The sequence below is a fragment of the Crotalus tigris genome, unplaced genomic scaffold (assembly GCF_016545835.1).
Source record: "Crotalus tigris isolate CLP2741 ecotype Arizona unplaced genomic scaffold, ASM1654583v1 scf7180000018690.2240587, whole genome shotgun sequence".
Lineage (NCBI taxonomy): Eukaryota > Metazoa > Chordata > Lepidosauria > Squamata > Viperidae > Crotalus > Crotalus tigris.
The window spans coordinates 203,280-225,578 of record NW_024097149.1 but is presented as its reverse complement, the minus strand read 5'-3'; the positions used below and the strand labels follow the sequence as shown (position 1 = coordinate 225,578).

The window sequence follows — 22,299 nt, the reverse complement described above, 5'->3', positions numbered from 1 at the left end:
AACATTATGTACAGTGAATATTGTTGAAATTATGTTCAATGGTGAAAAATTGATTACTATTTCTTAGGATAGCTGATTGTTTGGTCCACATACTCTGCTTACCTAAATTCTACTCCAGTATAGAAGACTTAAGAAATTCTTGGTAAAAACCTACAAACTGTTGTATATCAGGTCTATCAGGCTAATATAAATATCTTGTTTATAGTAAATAGAATTTCTTGCAGTTGCAATCAATTTGTTTATCCATTCATTCATTCATTCATTCATTCATTAGATTTTTATCCTGCTTTTATGATGTCATAAGTAACTCAAGGCAATCAACATACATCATACTCCTTCCTCCTCTTTTTCCCCACAACTATGTGAGGTGTGTTGGGCTAAGAAAGAGATACTGGTCCAAAGCGTCTGCAATACTCAACATACCAAGTTGAGAACATGACTGTGTTGATGTCTGGATTGTATATAAGCATGACAATAAAGTTACCCAAAATTGTCATAAGTATGACAACAAAGTCATCCAAAAGAACTTTTTATGAATTTTTTAAGGCTAGTTTTATTTTAAAACTATATCTTTGTTTTGGAAACTATATTTTTGAAAATAAACACATGTTTTTTTATTTTAACTGGATTATAAATTGGAAATTGAAATTATGAGGGTTTTCATTTTTATACCATACAGAAACTCACCATTATTATGGTAAGATTTTAAAAATCCATGATTTTGCTTAGTGTATTGATAGCCTTCAGCTGACTTCCTTTTAAGGAAAAGCTCAATACCTGGGTGACTTCCAAGGGATGATTTATGGCAGATTTGATGTCCTTGAAGGAGGTGGGATGGCTTTGTGGTAGTTTTGGAAACCATACAGAAAATGCTGGCTGGTACAGTTTTTCTGGATAAAGGAGAGATCACGAGATCACCCATTTGCACTCTGGAGAGTTGTTCCTCATGAGTACACCTAAGGAATTGGGTGGATTTTTTTAGTTGACTCATGAGTTGAATGTCTGGGAGTCAAAGGATTTCAATCAAGCTAATAGCCATAATGCAGCCTATATGGCCACAAATGCTATGAAATGATTGTGATTGGGCATGCATGAAACTCCTCATACTTCACATATTGTAGCAGAAAAAATTAACCTGCATAGAGGAACAGAGAAATTTCCTCCCAGTTGATTTCAGAAACTGATAGACAGTTATAAGAAATGCCTACTTGGGGCTTTTGGGTTGGAGAACCATGGGTGTACTTACATTTTCCACAGAAGAAAATGGCATATCAGATTTTTTTTTTGAAAAAATGATGGCAAAGTAAATTGTTATAGCTTTTTGTTCAGTTTTATCATCTTTATCTTTATATACTGATGAACGAACAGGAAATATTGATATGTCCACACAGAAAGAAGAAAAAGCTACATTGGGTGTACTTTTTACATGAGGGTTGCAATGCCAGTTGGGTTTTTTTTAATCCAAGATGGTATTTTAATACTCCAGTAAAGAATTCACTTTTATAAACAAATAAAGCTAGTTTTTAAAGGTTATTTTTTTAAAATAGACATTGGAAACTTCATAGTGTTTGGGATGCCTTCAAGGCATGTAATTGTGCTCACGTCTTGCATATGATATCTTCATGGAAAAAGATGAGTCAAAAATGTAAACATTTGAAAAATAAATTGAAGAAAGGTTTGAGGAGCCATGTAAAACAGTGTATACGAAAATTATATAAAGTGTTTTGGTTTACTAATTCAAACATAATTCCAACCATTTGTATTTCAGACAGAATATTTATTGAACTGTGTAAAGCAAAATTATTTGGAGTGATGGGAAAAACTTGGTAAGTTATTGTCCTCTCGAAACGACAGCAACAAATAATATTATTTCTACTATTAAGGACGCTGAACCCAAAGTATATGGCAGTGATCTAATACATCAGGAATGCTTGGTTTTGTTTGTGATTTCATAAAAATTAGGAAAGCTTTTTCAGTCATATTTTACAAAATGTAGCAGTTGAAGTTAAAACATCAGAGGCAGGAATCACAATTTTACTAAATTTGATCAAACTTGATCTACTATGCTTGTGACAAGCACAAAGGCATTTATTATTTGTTCCCCCCTTTTTTGCTTTACATTTTTTATATTTTAGCATCTTTCTTATGCATTGCAGATTTGTGTTATCTAGTTACGTGATAAAAATTTTTGAACCACTGTTCCACATAATAAATATTTGGAGCAACTTTTGGCCAAATAAGGAAATAATTGGATCAAAATAGAACATCGTGACTCTTTGAATGGAACATTATAAGTGGAGTTTTATTTTATTTATTTTATTTATTTATTTTCTATAGCCATCCGTTTGAAACAAGTGACCTTGGATGTTTTATTAAAAAATTAGAAACAGCTGCAACGTAGTACAAAATTAGATGTATGGTAGCCAAGAAAAAAATCCCATCATAGACATCAACATAGCCAGGATATAGAGCCCTTCACACAGTTAGGACTCCAGACCTAGACACAAAGGTCTTCAGGGCCAACAATGGTTTGAGTCATCCTTACTTCTGAAGGGAGAACATTCCATAGGGTACAGGCAATGGCAGAGAAGGCATTTCTTCTAGTCCCCAGACAGCTGACATTGCTATAGTGACAAGATTTGTAGCATGTCCAACCTACTGGACTGAATTGGATGGGTAGAAACAACTGGGAGAAGGAGAAGGTAATCAGTAGGCAATCTGGTCCCAAGCCATGAAGGGATTTAAGAGAGACCAGTATCCTGAATTGCATCCAGAAACACACATGCAGTCATGCTCATCTAATATCCGACAACATTTACTATTCATATAGCTGCCTTTGCACAAGCTAAAGCTTCCAAATGCTTTTCAAGCACAGCCCTGGGTAGAGCATATTGCAGTAATCCAAACAAGAGGCCACAAGGTCATGAGTGACTATGAGCAGAGCCCCACTTAATTCCTCACTTATTTAAATGACATAAACCTATTTTAAAAAATAGGTTGCAACGGAAATGGTTTGTCAGGATATAAATATATTTGTTGTTCCCACATTGATATTAATATGAATAAATATGTTCAAATCCCATTGAGCTTATGGAAAAAGATAAGTATTGTAAAACTGATTATCACTTGAATATTGATATATGATCTTAGAGAGATTCTTGTCTTACCTTTTCACATTTTTCAAGTGGATTGATGTTTTTGAACCCAAGTTTTATAGAAAGGACAAAAACAGAGATCTTCTTTATCTTAAATTATAAATAACGTATGATTGGGGGGGGGGGGCTGATATCCAATCACCTTTATCACTGACAAATACTTCTATTTCTCTAAGGAACCCAAGAGATGGATTTAAGAATCTTTGTGAGATAACTGGAAAGTTACTGTATATCTCTCTAACTTCATGGTGGGCTTGCTTCTTTGTTTACTAAAAATGTTATTGAAAAGTTGGAGAAAGCTGAAATTAAGTTTTTTTTTTGTACTTAGTGTCTTAGGTTAACTTTGTCTAAAATTGGAGAGTGGTTGAGACAATGAATTTGGAATGTATATTACAGCTAAAAAGGCTCTCAAGTTGGATTTAAAAAAAAGTAGCATTGTGGACACTTTGGTTAGCTAACTCAAAACATGCAACAGAGAGAGGAGAATGTACGATAACTTTTATTCAATGTTTTGTTGCTGTTTGGGGTTTTGTTTTTTGGCAAGAGTTCCCAGTGATCACGATTAACTATATCAAAACCTACACGCTCAAATGTGGCAAAATATAATTGTAATTGAAGATAATTGATAATTAAATGAAACCTGAGTCGATGAGTGAACTGAAAAAAGTAATATTTTGGGTGCTTTCATAATTGTTTGACAATAAAACCAGATGGGTTTTGTTGGCTGATATTAGAAGCAAAGTGAGACCATCCTGGTTATTACCAGGAGACTACTTGGAAATTCCAGGGTTTAACATTGGTCTGATCAGGGCTTGGCAGTAAATTTCAATCTCCTGACTTCACACAGATTAATTTGACTGCTAGGTTTGGACTTAGCATAGCTAGATAAGAGACTTTATTAAAAATTAGTATCTTAGGACAATTGATTGTCCACATCAACATGATGCTACAGTTTACCCCCTTATATCAACAACATTTTAAATCTGTTGCTGCTGCTTCTCATATTCCAGTGGTTGTGTGCTTCATTGAAGCTGAGCATTTGTTGGCGGTTGACGTAACTGTCCTTAGAATTGCTGGCTCTTCTGATTATTTCTCACAGAGCTCACAGAACGGGGAGTTGAAAATACATACTTGAAATAGTGAATAGCAAACTCCTTCCTTAATATTGCCAAGAAAATTGGCATGGGTTCTGTCACCATGGGTCAAGTTCAACTCAAGGGATCTTTACCTTAGCTTAATAATGTTACGACAAGAAATTTATACTTAAAAACTGTGCTTAATATTCTGTAGGAGTACTGCTCGACAAGATAGTTGCATATAAAACAGGTCTTTTTATAACTTTTAAGAGTAACTATAGGCTTATGGGAATCTGCTGATTAATATAGAGCAGTATCTTATTAACCTCTGGCTTCAATAAGCCATTTAAATAAATACCTTAATATAAAGTCATTAAAAGGATATTTTTAGCATGGTAGCCTTTAACCATTAAAGAAACTTGAATGAGAATTATATTTACTGCATTTTTCATGTTATTTGTCTACTATGGGGAATTAAATTACTAAGACTTACTGGTGAAAGATAAGGATTGAGTAAATAGTAATAGAAGTAGCATTTAGAAACCTGAAACACCTGACTAGGAAAATGCTGTTTCTAGTAGCTCTAACTTCTGCAAAGCAGGGATCAGAAACATATATCATTCCTCCAAGGAATTCTGCATTGGCCACCTGGACACTATAATTGTGCATGTAGAACAAACCTTTCTGACTAAGGAGAATCAGATGTTAGAGACTTGAAGCAATCTTTTCTTCTTTCTGTCTCAGATTAGACAAGGACTGGCACCGATGGACATTAGATGAGTCATCAAGATATTTCTGAACAGAACAGAACAGGGATTCAGCATTTTGAATAGTCTCACAATAGTCATTGGACAGCGAGGCCGTGATTTCAAGGTTAATTAAGGCCTGCATCAAACTAGCATGTGAGACCAAACATAAGCCACAGGAGACTGTGATTCACCCCACTAGAAGAGGAGATACCTCGGCCACTTAACCTAAGTGAAGCAATTTATTACAGAAAAATAAATTCAGGAACAGCAGGAGAAAATAATGTCTTTCAGAAAATTGTACGCATGCTTTTATTAACACTTTTAATTGTAAGCCAGCCAGAGTTGTTGAAAATCACACAACCTATAAATTGTATAAATTCACGTGATCCTAGTTTAACGACCACTCCTTCAGTGACTGTGAAGACTTATGATAATACTGAACAAGTAGTTACAAGTGAATCTTTTACTTAACAGCTTTCACAGCATCTCTGCGGTCACATGGTCATGATTTGCATTCTTCTTTGCTGGCTTCCCACAAGCAAAGTCAAGGGAGAAACTGGCAGGAAGTCAGAAGCTGTTGTGATATGAGATTCTCACATAACCGCCCACGTACTCTCCTTTAGCAGCAACCATCACCAAGTGGTCTGGTAATGTGGTTTTTCAACTTATGACAGCGTCATTAACAAGAGAGTTTCTGGCCTCTTCAATGTCACTAAACAAGGAGTAGTGATAAGAGTTAATTTTGAGAGCGCCCTCAGCCACATGGAAAAGCATATCTTTTATACTCCATTCCAGTCCATCCTGACATTTACAGGAGAGGTGGTTGGTGGAAATTGGGCAATTATGTTAAAAAAGGGTATGGTTAAGAATCTGGAGGTCCCTTGGAATTGAGCTTGAATGTTAGCAGACATTTTGACCCAAGGTATTTTTTTAAAAAAAATTTCTAGCACCATTTGCATTGCATATAATTGATTTGAGGCAATTTATGACAGGGTTGCATGGGCAGCATTTTTAGGGCCAGGGGTAGACGGTAATGCCATTTCAGATGTAACTGCGCTTCAGCCTAGCTTTGCTAGATGCCAGTCTGCCATAGACTATGTGTGGAGGGAGCTGCTGGGAGGGGAAAACAGAAACCACTCATCGTGCCTTCCCAAGACATTGGCTCATTGTCCCAAGGCAAGACGCCTGGAAGTGGAATGCAACGGCTCATCATCTACCCACCAATGCAGGGAATGTTACTCAAACAATTCCTTCTAATGTAATTGGGCAATAGTAAGATAATAGGGGTAAAGATCGGGAAAGGGAAAGTTACCGTATATGCCGGCGTATTAGGCGACCCGGCGTATAAGACGACCCCCGTCTTTATCGCAGAGCCGCATTCCTAGAACGTCGTCTTATACACCAGAAACTACCAGTATTTCCAGCGTATAAGATGACTCGGCATATAAGACGACCCCCGTCTTTGGCGCCGAGTTTAGCGCTTCTGGAAGTCGTCTTATACGCCGGCATATACGGTAACTAGGACAGGGGTCCTCAACCTTGGCAACTTTAAGACTTGTGGACTTCAACTGCCAGAATTCCTCAGCCCTGGGAGTTGAAGTCCACAAGTCTTAAAGTTGCCACGGTTGAGGACCCCTAAACTAGGGAACCTTCGCACGTAAACTCTTAATTCTGGCTTTGCTGTACCGTGACCATTTGGCTTTTAGTAAAAAGTATACCTTTCACACAAACGGAGTCAAGGGTCTTTTTTTCCTAGGAGCCCAAGATGGGGCAGGTGCGACACTAACATAGTCTTTATTTACCTGCTGCTACTGACATTTCTGCTGAACATTTGTTTACATTCATATTGTAACAGGTACAGTACCAACAGTGCCAGTTGCAGTCCCTGTACGTTGACAGGCCTCATTATACAAATAAAGATCTAATGAGACCAATTTCTTCTTATCACAGATCTAGCAATTGTGCCTTTTGATCATGATGAGCTTACAGAAGAGCTAGTTACGCTATTCCTTCTAAGACTGCCATCCAGCATTAGGTTGTCAAAAATTATACTTCAGTGAGAAGGTGATGCTACCTACCCTTGAATTAACAATAATAGGGGGTTGCAAAATTCTGAATTTGAAATGTTTCAAGGTCGAAGTGGATAGTTCCAATTATTCCAAACTCAGAACGGATGTTTTGAGTTAAAATAGCTGGAACAACCTATTTTAAACTTGAACAGTTTCAAAATTATTGCCATACTGAGTGATGGGGATTTTGCGTGCGTGATGGCGGCTACTTTGTAGCCGTCCTCCTGGGTAAGTGTAAGAACCGCTATGAACAGCAGATATCAGCTGTTCAGCGGTTCAAAATCCCCCTCCCGGGCAAAGGGGGGGGGTAGAGAGTGTCTGAATAGTGGTAGAGCCTCTTTCGCACCCCCCAAGTTTTTTTTTTGGGGGGGTGAAAGGAGTGCTCCCACGGAGTTCAGACTTGTCTCCGCTTCCCAGCTGTTTTTGTCCTCAGGGACAAAACGAGCCGCCGCAAACACCTCCGTGCTTAAAGAGAACTGGTGAGTTTTTTTTTTTTAAATGGACAGAGCTGAGTAGAGGATTTAGTTTTTGCTTTCTTTGACTTATTTGGATTTTAAGTTTTAAGATTTGTTTCTATTTTTATTCTCTCTTTTTATTTTTTTTCTTTGTTGAAAGGGAAAGTAAAATGGCGATCGGCAAACTCCTCGGTGTTTTTTTTTCTGGAAGTTAGAATGCTGACCGGCAGGCTTTTTGGTGTTTTTCTTTCTTTCCTTTCCCTTTCTCTTTTTATTTCCTTATGATTGGAATGGTTGTTTTTGGTATCTCTAAGTATTTTTTTTGGAACGGACTTTTTTTATTTAATTATTTTTTTTTTTTCTTCTCCCTTTTTTTTTCCTTTGAACTCCCTTTTTTTTTATTGTAATGACCCTTTTTTGAAGGACTTTTTTTCTGTTTAATTTTTTGTAATTTTTAAGAAGGAGTAAAACTTTTTTTTAATTCTTTTTCTCTTCCTTTTTTTCCCTTTTTTCTTTTTATTATAATGACCTTCTTTGGAGGGAGTTATGATTTTTGAAGGAATTTTTATAATTTCTTAAGAAGGACTAAAGGTTTTTCTTTAAGATGGCTCCAAAGCGTCCAGGGATTTCTACAGTTTCTAAATCAACAGTTTCACCCTCTTCTGGGGGTCAGCTAATAACTATGAAGGACTTGCAAGACATGATGGGAGATGTTATAATTCAAATTAGGGCAGAAATGAAAAAGATTTTAGAGGAAAACAATAAGATCTTGAGACAAGATTTTGTTTTGGCTTTAGAAGGTGTTGCTTCTGTTCTTGAAAAGGTGAACTCCCATGTGGAAGAGGTAGCTGAAAAAGTGGACATAATGGAGGGGAAAATTGAAAGTATGGAAAAAGAAATGGAAAATGAGATTCTTATGCTTCAATATGGACAAATGGAATATGCCTTAAGAATTAGAGGCCTGGGAGAGTCTTTGCAAGGAGATCTGAAGGAGATGGTTGCAAAGGACTTTGCATTGATTTTGAATAAAGAAAAAGAGGGAATACTTAATGAAATTGAAAAATTATTTAGGGTTAACTCTGTGGTGGCAGCACAGAAGAATCTGCCAAGAGACGTGGTAATTTACTTTGGTAAAAGATCTTTACGCAATGAAATTGTGCAAGCCATTATAAGAAGAGATTTCAAATTGCTTCACAAGATGTTATAATTTTTAAAGAGATCCCATCTAAAATTTTAAGAAGAAGAAAGGAGTTTGCTTTTTTAGCAAATGAACTTAAAAAGAGAAAAATTTCATTCAGATGGGATGTTCCGATTGGAATGGTGGTGAATTACCTGGGGACATGTTATAGACTTAATACTGTTTCTCAAGCAAAAGATTTTTATACTTCGGTCCTGGGGGTATGTGCATCGCCATCAATTAAGTTTAAAGCTTTGGAAGAAAAGAATGTAGAATCACAGTTTGAAGAGCCTATATTTATGAAAACTGGAGAATCTTTGTGTGAGAGGCCTCAACAAGTCCAGGTTGAGGAGCAGAAGACAACTTGTGCAGTATATAATCCCAAAGAAAAGCAGCAACAGAAGAAGGTTAAGGAAGTTTCATATTTAGTGGTTTCTGAATCTCTGGGAGATGTTAGACCTACAAAGTCTTTGGAGCAATCTTTAAGGGTGGAATTGTTGCCTGAAATGGAAACTGGGAAATCTCAGTCTGAGGGGCATCAACAAGAGAGGAACGGGCAGAGGATAACTTGTACAACTTACAATTGTAAAGATCAATACAAGGAGGAATTTAAGGAACCCTTATTGGCTTCGGAGTCGATGGGAGATTCAGGAATTTTGGAGCAGTCTCCTAAGGCAGAACTTGCAGCATTTCTTACGAGTTTGATACAAGAATGGAGAAGGGAAATGGAAGAATGGAAGAATGGAGAATGGAAAAAACTGGAATGTGAATAATTAATAATACTAATATAATTGAGATTGATAAGGATGTAGTTTTTTACGGATGGAATTAGTTATTGGTGAAGATTGAAATGTTTAATGTGTTTATTAACTTTGTTGTTTTAAGTTTTGAACCTTTAATGATAATATTGTTTAAATTTGTGTTTTGAAGGGATTATAATTTGCTTATTTTAGTGAGTGGATTCTAATGTTTTAAATTTTAAAAATTTGTGGTTTTGGAGGGAGTTTATATAGAGTGATGATTGTATTTAGATTTGTTTAGGATTTAAAAGTGTTTTTAGTTTTTAAATATTATTATTAATATTTTTAAGACAAAATAATTTGTTTAATTAAATGTGCTTAGATTTGTTTAGGACTTATAGGTTTTTTAAGTTTTTGTTTTTTTTTTTTTTCTTTTTGGATAGGAGAGAAGATTATGAAGATTGAAGGAAATATGTACTTACTTTAAGTTCTTTAAGAGTATTTAGCTTTAATGGTATAACAAAGATTTGTATGTTTATTTTTTCGTTTTAGGATAAAGAAAGAGGGAGAAATTAGATTTTATATTATAGATATAGATATTCAAAGAAAGTAATGTTTAAATTTGTGTTTTTGGAGGGAGCTTATATAGAATGATGATTGTATTTAAATTTGTTTAGGTTTTAAAAGTGTTTTAAGTTTTTTTTTTTTTTTAATTAAGCCTGTACTCAGCTCTGGGAAGTCCAGGGGAGGGTTTGGGAGGTTGGGAAGGGGGGGGGGTGAGGTAGGGGGGGGTATGGGAAGGGGATTTGTTTTTGTAAAATGTAAAAATTTTCAATTAAAAAAAAAAAAAAAATTATTGCCATACTGTTCTGGATTATTATTTAATAGCAAAGAGCTCACATTGTATGGCTTATAACTGCTTAAAGAAACATCAATTTTGGTGGCGTTTTGGTCATTTCCATGTAGTTTTTCTTGTAACGATATAAAAAAGACTTGTTATTGTCTTCTTCCAGGCTGTTTTGTTTTTGCTTTAACTTGGCTTTCCTATGATGGCCTCTCATCTATATTAACCCAGCTAATCCTGCATAGTTTTATGACAGCAATTAGTGTTGACCACTTTCCTACACAGGGCTGGGTAAAAGCTGCTTAAAAAGATTTTGAAAGAAATAAATTGCTGCTATTATTTATTTAGTGCAGGCCATGCAATTTCTTCTTCCCCTGCTCTTGATATATTGTTTCCTATTTTGGAATTTGTAGAGTAGTTCTTAACTATACTTATGACTCACCTCCAGCCTTTCCATGTTTTTAGCTACAAGAAGTAAGATCCTTCCTTCCTTCCTTCCTTCCTTCCTTCCTTCCTTCCTTCCTTCCTTCCTTCCTTCCTTCCTTCCTTCCTTCCTTCCTTCCTTCCTTCCATGCATGGACTGCTTTCAGTATTTCCTAGAGATATCAAAGTAGCAGTTTAATAAATAAGCTTCTTTTCCCCATTTTGTCCATGATATTAAAATTGCAAATGTGCCTTCCAGATCTAAAGTTTGGATTTTTATTACTTTCTTGAAAGGCTCTATTAGTAGCAAAAGTGACTTTAGTGCTATAGAAGATGTGGGTTGTGGGCTGGTTTTGGTAGATTATTTCTAGAAAGCTTCCAAATTATCTTTCCAGATGGTGCCAAGAAGAGTGTTTCATGCTTTCTGTCTACTGCTCAGAATCTTACTTGTGAGTAAAATTCTGGCCTATCAGCAATCAGATTCTGATCTATTGGCGTTCCTGATGTAAAGGAAGTTCAGTTTAGTGTTTTGGTAGGACAGAAATTTGCCCCACTTGCTTATGATCCTCCCACTATGAAGATAATGATGATAGCATTATCTTATATAAGATATATCCAGAGCAAAATATTATAATATTTTTCTCTGGATATATTTGACAAACACTCCTTGTCTGTATTTAGTCCTGTTCCACTAGAAATGGCTGACCTACTGTATCTGTGCAACTGTTATGAGAATGTAGCTTTCATTTTAGCATTTGTTTTCTGTTATACTAATCTCTCCCCAACTCTTTAAAACAATAAATAAAATTCCATAATTTTCTTTCCTTAGAAAATTACAAGCTGGCTGTGTCATCTCATTTGCTTTTTCTGTTCATTTTTATCAAGAGAGATAGACTATGCTGCCTTAAATTAGGTCACTAAAGTTTAAAAGTCTAGGCAAGGCTTTTGCTTAAGTGTAGGCAAATATTTGCCCATCACCAAGTATCATATTGGTGGAAAAGATAAAAAGAATGTGAGGATTTTTCAAGGAAAATAGGAATTATAAAGGACATGAGATAGGATCTACAGGACAATACACAAAGATCCTCCAAATTCAAAGATTACATAGTCTTCTCTGACAGGAATATGACAGGAGCAGGCCAATGGGATAGCTTGCTTTGGGGCCAAGGATCTCAGTTGCCAGGCAAGCACATACCAAGTAAGATAATAACCTTGAGTAATCTAGTTAATCAGAAAATTTCTCAAACCTTTAAAGTAGCTCAAGTTGTCAGTAATTAATGCCATATTTTATCTATGCACTGATTTTCAGAGGTAGGCAATATTCAGAGCTAAAGCAGGAAAAATATCTTAGACCTTAGAGCAGAGGTCCCCAACCTTTTGGGCACCAGGGACCGGTTCCGTGGAGAGGGGTTTTTCCGCAGACCAGAGGGTGTGCATGGTTTTGTGTGCTGCCTGCATCCTGTGGATAGGGATTTGCTTCCTTGTGCGGACCGGTTGCTGGCATGCCGCGGCCCAGTACTGGTCCATGGACTGGTGGTTAGGGACGCCTTCCCTACAGGAGCACACCCGGTAAACTTGGAAGGGGATGCCTTAAAGAAACCATATCTGTACTCTGCCACTTAAGTAAAAGACATCAGACATATATGACTATTATCATTTCCTCCTCTTTCTTGCTACACTGCTTCATTCTATTTACAATATAATGTTTTATCTTTTATTTTTTGTGGATTTTTAAAGGATTGTAAATTTGGGGAGAGGGGTCGCAGGTAGTCCTTGACTTATAACAGTTCCTTTAGTGACCATTCACCATTACAACGGTGCTGAAAAAAATGATTTGTTATCATTTTTCACACATATGACCGTTGCAGCATCACCATGGCCACATGATCAAAATTCAGACCCTTGTCAATTGACTCATATTTAGGATAGTTGCAGTGACTTTGGGTCATGTGATCACCTTTTGTGACTTTCTGACGAGCGAGGTCAGTGGGGAAGCCAGATTCACTTAATTGTATTGCTAACTTAACAACTGCAGTGATTCACTTAATACCTTTTGCAAGAAAGGTCATAAAAAGGGGCAAAACTCACTTAACAACTGTCTTGCTTAGCCACAGAAATTTTTTGCCCCGTTATGGTCATAAGTCAAGGTCTACCTATATTAAAAAGGTTTCCAATATTTATTTTGTTCTCTGCTCCAGATTTTTATACAGCATATAGATTTCAGAATATTACACATGTCTCTTCCAGGTTTCCTTTTTCTTTCAGATATCCTGTAGGGAAATGTATTAGAAAACATTTAGAAAATAATTGTATTTTACAGTTTAAGGCTTTTAACATATTTGTGTGTATGTGTGTGCTAAAAAAAAGATTTAGAATTGGGTCCAGAAACAAGTTAAGGCCCAAACTCTGGTTCAGTGATATATAAAATGCTCATTCATCTTATGAAATCAAGAAAGCTGGAAGACTACACCTTTGCATACTTCTTAGCCTAATGCCTTCTTAGGATTTGAAAGGAAATTCCTATTTAATACTGTGATTTAGACTGATTAGACAAGAAGAAAATATTTAGTCCATCGTGATCACTATTTTTTTTAATCGTACGTCTCATCGCATTCAGTACTGTACTGAAGCAGCTTGCAAAATTAAGCTAATTTTGTTGACACGTAGAAAGGCTTCTTTTCTAATTGAAGAAAAAAATTATCTAGAGCAGATATGCACAACTGGCTTTCCACACATTTGGCAGCCAAATTTCAAAAAGCCTTATGCATGCAATCGATTTGTAAACCATTAGAAACAAGACATGTCCACAGATTCTGGCTGTATCTACCATTGGGATGTAACGTGCCACAAGGTTAACTCTGCTGGAGTACAGCCCTTGAGAGACAGAGAAAAAAGACTTTCTTGCTTCTTATCTAGTGTGGGCACCTCTTCAAAAAATATTGAAGTGGATAAAATTTTACTTTTTATAATATAGATATCTAAGGCCATCAAAATCAGCAGCGACTCTTAAACAAGAGTCTTCAGTAAGAATGCTGGATTCTAAAAGATTAGTTCAAGTAAAATAAATAAATAAATAAATGTTTCAGATAATCCCTAACATCTGTAATTTGTAAAAACTATTTTTAAGAAAAAAATCAAATTTATATTTCATGAAATTGTAGAGATATTTTTTTAATGATCAACTTAAAAAAAAACCTGCTCCTAAAATTAATACGATTACACCCTCAAAAGGCTAGAAATTTGACAGGTTATAGAGGTAGATCAGTAACTTTCTGCAGGAGGCAATATTTAAGAACTCAGAGGGAGGTTTGCAAGCTAGAGAAATATCAGAGTTAATTCAAATTAATACCTAATAAATACTGCTTGATAAAAGACATAATGCATTTAAAATGTATGAGCTACCTATTCATTATACGAATTTGCTTCTGTAATGACTTTTAAATGAATGACTTTTCACCCAGCTTCACTTCTCCTTTGAGTTATGCTAGGGCAGTTTATTGAATCTTAGAGGAGGCTCATTGGAAATTATCGTTTTGCATAAACTATATGAAATTTGGCATAATTATAATATTTCACGGATAAATTGGGACAAAGCTTTGATCCTCTCTTTGGTTAAATTGCAGCTGAAACACCTACCTTATGGCAAGGTAATGATGAATACAGAAACTTAAGAAAAAATAATTCAGTACTATCATATTTCCTGAGAAATATGAATAGAATAGTGCAATGGCTACTCTGGAAGCAGAATGCTGAAAATAATAGGTAAAGATGTGATGGCCTGGAATTTTTTTTTAATATAATATAATATAAAACCAGATCTTGTTTTGTTTTGCTTTTCTGAGAATTGAAGAGCGAAACATTTACGAAACACTAATGAAATACTTTATAAAATAAGGAATACAGTAAAAAAGGGTGCTTGAGTATTGCTATTCTTTATATTTCCAAAATGTTTTCACTCATAATAAGGACTTTGTTGAGTGTCAGAATATTGTAATCTGTGTGCACAGATAGCAACAAACAATCAGCATCCTCTCTTTCATTAAATAGCTCAACATACTGTCTCTTCTCCCATTTTTCCCCATAGCAGCAATCCTTTGGGTGAGTTGTATTGGGGGCACTGCCATTTTCATTGAAGAAGTATGGTGAATTGGGTCCTGTTCTGCTTGTTGTTGTAATGGACAGTTGGATTAACCTTGAGGAACAGGAAGAGCTGCAATTAAGGCAACTGTCAGATAACTGAAATCTGAGGCTGGACAGAAATGTAAAAATGAGCCCAATTTGGGGGATTCCTGGACATGTGATAGAGGGAGTATCTAGGGGAGTGAATTTGGATAGGATTTCTTATAAGGAATTACTTAATTTGGTAGGGCAGAATTGGCAATTAAAGTCTTTAGCTAAGCTGAAGCAAGAAAATATTGTACATTCTTGGTTTCAGTAGAATCAACTGTTACTGAGGTGGAGTATAGATCAAAAGGTTGGTATTACTTTAGAGGATGTGAATTTAGTAAAACAGATTAAAGATCAAACTCGAGCCCATATAAAAAGAATTTATAATGCTCTAATAGAATTGGATTCTGAAACGGAGTTAGTTAAAGATTGTATGGTAAAATGGGCTCAGAATACTCAAGAGCTGAATCTATTGGATACTTGGGAGACAATTTGGGTTAGAAATGTAAAATTGAAGCTCAAAATTTAAGAGAAAATTTTTATAAGATGTTTTATAGGTGGCATTTGGATCCTCAAAAGCTGTCCTGTATGTATCCTAATTTACAGCCTAAATGTTGGAGATGTGGAAGCTTAGATGCAACCTATTTTCATATTTGGTGGACTTGTAAAGATATAAAAGCTTTTTGGATTAAGATTTGGTGGAATATTCAAAAGATTTTTAAGAGAAATATTTTGTCTACTACGGAAGAATGGATACTTAAGGTGTCTAATTTAGCAGAAATGGCAAAAATCTCTGCTTATTTAAAGGGCCATTCGCAAGAAAAATATATTTCGGTTTGGAGAAGATGGATTGATTATATTCAAAGGAAATATCAGACTGAAAAATATTATCTTGCTTATGAGTAATTTTTAGATTATTATTAATAGTTTAACATGATTGAATTTATATTACTTTATTTTATATAATTTATATTATATTATTTTTAGTATTATGGTTTAATTATATAATTATAGAATCATATAATTATTTTTGTTTTCAATTTGTTAATATTTATTTTGAAGAGGAGTTAAAGTATGTTATGGATTTGATTAATAGTATAGTTGGGTGATGTTATTTAGATTATGTTTGTTTATTTGTAACCCTGTAATCAGCTCTGGGAAGTGGGGGAGGGGTGGAGGGGTGGGAGGGATTGGGGATATATATTGTGTGAAATTTTTAAAATTTTTAATAAAAAAAATATGTAAAAATGAGCAAGCATCTGAGGCATGACTCTCCCTAGTTGTCATGATGATAAACGGGAGGGAGGACACTTTCAGATTTTCAAGATTCTGTTACTATAATCTTATAATAAAATGCATATTAGCACTTATAACTGGCATCTAGACTGGTCTACCTTGACAGGGTGACATAGGTTGTTTGTTGCTGATTTTTTTAATCTAGGGTTCAGTGCATCTCTTATGATTGGGCCTCACTGGATGTGATTGATTTATTCCATTGCTGGCTGGTTTCTTTATTTACCAAAATGAGACCATTGAGACTTCCAGGTTTTCTTAGAATTCTTCAGCTTTTAATTCATGTGCACAAACATAGTTAGTGAATGGGGTTATTACCTGACTAGACAACACACACACACACACACACACACACACACACACACACACACACCAAACATGATAATTGTGTAACAAAATCAAATTACAGGTATTTCATGCTATGTTTCTAAAATAGGAAACTGAATTTAAGTTAGTAAAAGGAAAATAGGCGTATTGCATAAAATTGCTTTTTTGATGCGTGGAAATGTTTTCTGCATGGCTTACATATTTCTACATTTCTATCATCAAGGTAAGTAGATAGAGTCGAACAGAACTCTGTTATTAATTTTGACTTTAAAGATGGAATTTAGTGCACTTGGATGGGCAATTACCTATTCTACTACTACAGCCTTCTAATTTAGTTTTGACACTCTGTGGCTATTAGGTATTACGAAGTCAGTAGACACCACTATTCCATGATCCTTTACCTTTAAGAGAATGAAAGGCAATACCAGACTGGTTGCAAAGCATAATATCAGGTTATGGCATATCATCTCTATTTCCCAGAATAACTTTGGGCACTCACCTATAAAAAAGTTAATAGTAGTCTAATGATTTGTTTGGAAATTGGAAAACTGAAGATGGTAAGGAGCATCTTTTAGGGTTAGTGAGTTTAGGGTCAGACTTATTTTTAAAAATATATTAAATAAAAAGGTAAAGTTTTCCCCTGATCAGTCACATCCACCTCTAGGGGGCAGTGCTTATCTCCATTTCCTAGCTGATTGTCTGAAGGCTTCTGTCATCATGTAGCTGCCATGATTATATTCCAAAGGCACATGGAACAAGTTACCTTCCCAATGAAGTGATACTTATTTATCTACTTTAATTTACATGCTTTCGAAGTGCTAGGTGGGCAAGAGCTGGTACATAGCTCTCGAACTGCTGACTTTCTGGTCAACAAGCCCAGCGTCTAACTACTCTGCCAGCATTGAGTAACTGCTGTCTAATAGTTTGCTTGGAAGTTGGAAAGCTAAAGGTGGTAGGGAACATCTTTTAGGGTTAGTGAGTTTGGGTCAAACTTAACTTTTTACTCTCTGCTAAAACTTAGTTGACTGATCAGTGACCACAATAGCTTTTTTTTTTTTTTTTTTGTACATACCCATGACTTGCTCTCAAAGCTACAGCTAATCTAGAATGAGACAAAACAATTAGTTGTGGCCTAACCCTATATTGCCTTCTACAAAAATGTTTTTGTAAGCTCCAGTGAGAGGAAGAGAGCCTTAAGATACATTTCCAAGTGCTGGTTGTTAGTCGTAAAATCCTTCATACATTCCTGCAGGAATACCTTTTTCTGATTTTTCTGATTGTCTCCTCATTTGTATGAGACCAGTTAGAGTTAGCATGTTCATTGATAAAGCAGTAGCATCTCGGAGATGGAACACCCTTGTGTCTGCCGCTACTTCTTTATTACAATCTCGCTCCATCGACTTCACCCTCCCCAGTCCCCTGTCTCTTTGAGCAGGCTACATATGTGATCTTGATCTTGACTTTGAATGACATGTGTCAGAGTCAACATAACTTCTGCATTGTCTCCCTGACTTGGATTATTAATGTTTTTTTCATGCTTTTTCCATTATATTATATTTTTATGCACTGCCGGGAGTTGTTAAGGAAATGGAGGTGGCCTATACATTGATTAAATAACATACCAAATGGATTTATTGGATCCCAAAACTTCTCTTTCACTTTATCTTTTGAGTTCTGCAAGATCATTTATAGCATATAACTTCCAGCTTCCCAGCCCAAGTGGAATTTGTTATCAGAACTACCTGCTAACTTTTTCTAATTTGCTAGATGCAAGTTATCTTCTCATGGAACAGAGTGAACAGGGGAATATATCAAAGAAGTTATCACTTAAAATAGGTTTTATTGTCAGTCTCAATTTAGCTTGTTCAAGTTGTCCTTGCCTACTTTGACTTCCTGGTTTGTGTTCTTGTTTTGTGTCTGCAAGAAAACAATTGAAGGACATTGTTGCAAATACTGTTTTGGGGCTGGATGTTGAAACAGATTGTTTTCCTAAACTTTGTGAATGTGTTGTGAGACATGTACAGATTACTTCACAGCTGTAACTTTCACATCAGTAAAGTTAATATCAACACTGAGGCACAGCCCATAGATACTGTAAAAGGTTAGGTCAGCATTTCTGCTTCATTCCCGTTATGTATTAGGTATTTATAATGTGGCCATAAAATCCATCCAAGATTTGAAACTTGGCATCAACATTAGAAATCTGCAGTGGAACTGTGATATGATCAGCCAGCATTGCTGCTCTGTGTCATGCCCTCATCCTTGGACAGCCAGGATGTTTAAATTTGGATTGGGGAGATCATATTTCAGTTGCCACTTCGGTTACAAGAAGATTCCTGTATAAATCTGGCTAGGCACTGTCTCCCAGCTTCAAACATTTTTTCATGATGGCTACAGACATGATCTTTTTTAAAGGAACAGCCAAAGAGTAAGAGAGAGTGTGTCGGGCTGTACATGGACCACGAACAATTGTGTTCCAAGTATGATCATTCCAGTATGTGTGGTTTGATAGTTTCCACATAAGAGGCATGGAATTTGAACTCATTCTGTACCGCTGCATATTCATTAGCACTGAGACTTTGTACATTGTTTATCCAAACACTGGTCTCCCTTTGATTCTTACTGCAATCTGAGTACAGTTGAACCTGATTCATACCAACAAAAACGGGGAGGGAGAAGAGAAAAGCATTTTTGGCAGAGGTTAGGCCCTGGCTGGATAAACACAGGGGCTTATTTATAATCCAACAGCAATGAAGAGCAAGTGAGCAGCCCATGTAAATCAAAGCCCCATTGAGGGGAAGCAAAGGAGAAACCAACTCTAATTCAGATATAAAGGCATTTGGGAAGTGCATTTCCTAATTGCACCATTTTCTCTTTTCTCATCAACCAAGACCACACAATCTCATTCTTGCCTACTCTTTGGTGGTTCCTTAAAAAATTCTCTTGGGAATTTTTTAGTATTAAATAAACACCATAGAAAGCAGAAAATTGGATCGTATGGTTTTGACTTAGTTTTTGCAAGAAATGGCTGAAATCCAGAAGTGGATCTTACCAGGGCGGGTTATGATAAGTGTAGCAGCTGCTTCTCCAGCAGGATGACTGTAGAGTCCAAATGGATGGGTTCTATGACGGCCTTCCTGCCTGGCAGACTGGGTAAAAACTTCGGCCACACCCCTTCCTTTGGGCGTGACCCCAGTTTTGACTCAGTCTCGAAGCCTGGTACAAGTGCGAGAGGCAGCTCTCAGAAACAAACGAATTTAAACTCAAAAAAAAAAAAAAAAAAGGAATCCCCTCTTCTTCCCTTGACAAGAGAAACTTCCCGGCAGCGATTAGAACAGGATCGGCGGACTCGTGAGTGGGGCTAGCCGGGGAGGCTCGGAACGGGCCGGATCGCTCGCTTTCTTCCGGCCCGCCGAGCAGCTGTTCGGCGCGGGGGGGGGGGTTTTCACCGGGTTGCGCGTAGCCCTCCGGGCCCTCCCAACAGCTGAGCAGCCTGGCCGAGGGAGCTGAGCGCCACGGCGCGAAACAGCTGAGCCGCGCGGGAAGCGGCAAACCAGGTCGCCGCTCGGCTGCGATCAGCTGAGCGGCGCGATAAACAGCGCGGCAAGAGCAAAGCCGGCGCTGAATTCCCCTATACCCAGAGGAAAGGCGCAGCCCCTCATGACTAGAGGAGTCTTCCTGATTGCAAAAATCAGGATCCGCCATTACTCTTGAACCTCGTGGATTCCCGGGCTTCCATTGGGAGGCGTGGCTTCTTCCCCATTCACCATTTTGGAACTTGATCTTCCCGCCGTTTCCCCTTGGGGGCGGGGCCTTCACCCGGACTCCATTTTCCGGCAAACAAAGGGCTTTTTCCCTTGCAAGGATCTGAGGTTACCCAAGGAAACTGAGACAGAGGAAGGAAGAGGGAAAGTAAAATAACCGTTTCCTATCGTGGTCTGTTGCCACAGCCACAGACTGGGGGAGAGAGAGAGACATATGAACTGCACCTTGTCTGGACTAGGTGAGGAGGTGAGGAGGAACATTCTTCCCTAACTGTTCCCATAGTGGCCTTTAGTCACTGCCTTGCAGGATCTTCGGTCCAAAGAATCCTGTCTGTCCGGCCATTGTTTGTATAGGCAGAGGAGGGCACAGTCCCAAGCATCTGCCTCTGATCTGCGTACCTCATTCCCCCATCCCAGGCATTTCCTACTCGGGGTGTCTGGCACAATGGCAGACAATGTCTCGTATTCAGTCACACAGGTCCCTCAATTGTCCCCCCCACAACAGCAGCGAAAACGCAGATCCTCTGAATCAGAGGTGGGGGGGAAGAAGAAAGCTAAAACAAAGCACCTTACTCAGAAGGGACAGTCTAAAACGGCTGAGCGAGAGGCTCTGAGGAGACATTTGGCTTTAGAAAGACAAATTAGCAGGGCACAGAGATCCAATGCCAATGGGACAAATTTGGTTTCCCCTGTCCCAGTGGCGACCAGCACAGAACCTACTGCCGAGGAAGTGCTCAAGACTTGGTCTCCTCCTGGGGAAACTGAACAGTTAGATTCCTCCAATCCCTCCTCACCAGCTTCTTCTCCCTCACCCGACCACACTCCAGCGCCTCACCCCAGCGACAAAGCGCAGGAGAACATATGGTCGGCACGATTTCAGGCATTCATGCAGGATGCATTCTCCCAATTCATGGCTTCCAAAGGGCAAGTGGCCTTTCACACACCCCGTAAGGGACGAGCTAGGCCACCCCCTACCAACATCTCTGAATCTTCCTCTCAACTAGGAGAGGGTGACTCAGTAGATCTTGACATGTCAGACATGCCCCTATCGGAGGACGAGGAAACCGCACCTGAGCAGGAGACGAGCTCTGGCCTCTTTAACCCAGCGCTCCTAAAATCACTCCTGATTAAGGCAGTTTCCACAGTCAGCCTAACATCAGTACAGGATGAGAGGCCATCGACTAGCAAGGAGGCCAACCCTCTGTTTGCCAAAAAGGTCCCACAGGACAAGTACATTCCATGTGCGGAGGTCTTCATGACCACGCTGGAGGAACAATGGTCCTCACTTGCAAGCCCACCGGCACCTAACAGCGCGGAAAGAAAGCTTTTCAACCTATCTCCCTCCTTCTCTAACATGTTAGAGGTTCCCACTGTAGATAACCCCTTGATCTCATTATTCTCTACCTCCGCGATTCCAGGAGACATGGCGGAGGTCTTGAAACCTGAGGAGAAGAAATTTGAACACTCCTTCCGGCGTTCCCACATGGCTGCAGCCTGGGCGGCCAGAGCAGCCACCTCATCATCATTCTTCGCGAGGGCCTGCATCATGTGGCTGAGGGAACTGCAGGGCACGGTGCCTCCAGACCAGGTCAGAGTACACCAGACATTGGCCAAACTCCTCGCGGCCTCTCAGTTCATGTCTGACGCTTCACTGTACGCAACAAAGTATGCGGCAAGATCCATTGCGGCCACAGTGGCCTCGCGTAGGCTACTGTGGCTCAAAAACTGGAAGACAGACCTGAGGTCCAAATGGCGTCTCTCGACGTCCAAATACAGTGGAGAGGCCCTATTTGGTTCCATTCTGGATCCACATGTCAGCGAAGGCAGAGACAAGAAAAAAATCCTAGTACATCCATCAAAGAAGTTAGACAGGAGAGGCAGTCAGGACTTCCGGAGGCAGGGCTCCCGCCCAGGAAGCCCCTGGGAATGGAGGCAGCCCTTTCGATCAGGGCAATCCTGGGACTGGCCCAGAGGCTCACGATCCTTCTACCCGAGACAGGATCGAACCCAGGATCGCCAAAGCCCGGGAGCCAGGGGCCAGTTCCAGTCCAGACGCCCAT

At 38.2% G+C, this 22,299-nt stretch overlaps 1 protein-coding gene across 10 annotated transcripts in view; it reads left to right on the top strand.

The window, feature by feature from the left end:
- Positions 1-22,299, top strand: part of TBL1XR1 (TBL1X receptor 1) — a 242,253-nt gene that overhangs the window by 157,407 nt on the left and 62,547 nt on the right. For 3 of the 10 annotated variants that reach the window (XM_039355415.1, XM_039355410.1, XM_039355411.1), the window contains one exon: positions 1,769-1,826. The exons of the other annotated variants lie outside the window; for them this stretch is intronic. The gene's annotated coding sequence lies outside the window, so the exon portion shown is untranslated. The remainder of the gene's footprint in view (positions 1-1,768; positions 1,827-22,299) is intronic. 10 annotated transcript variants of the gene reach the window in all.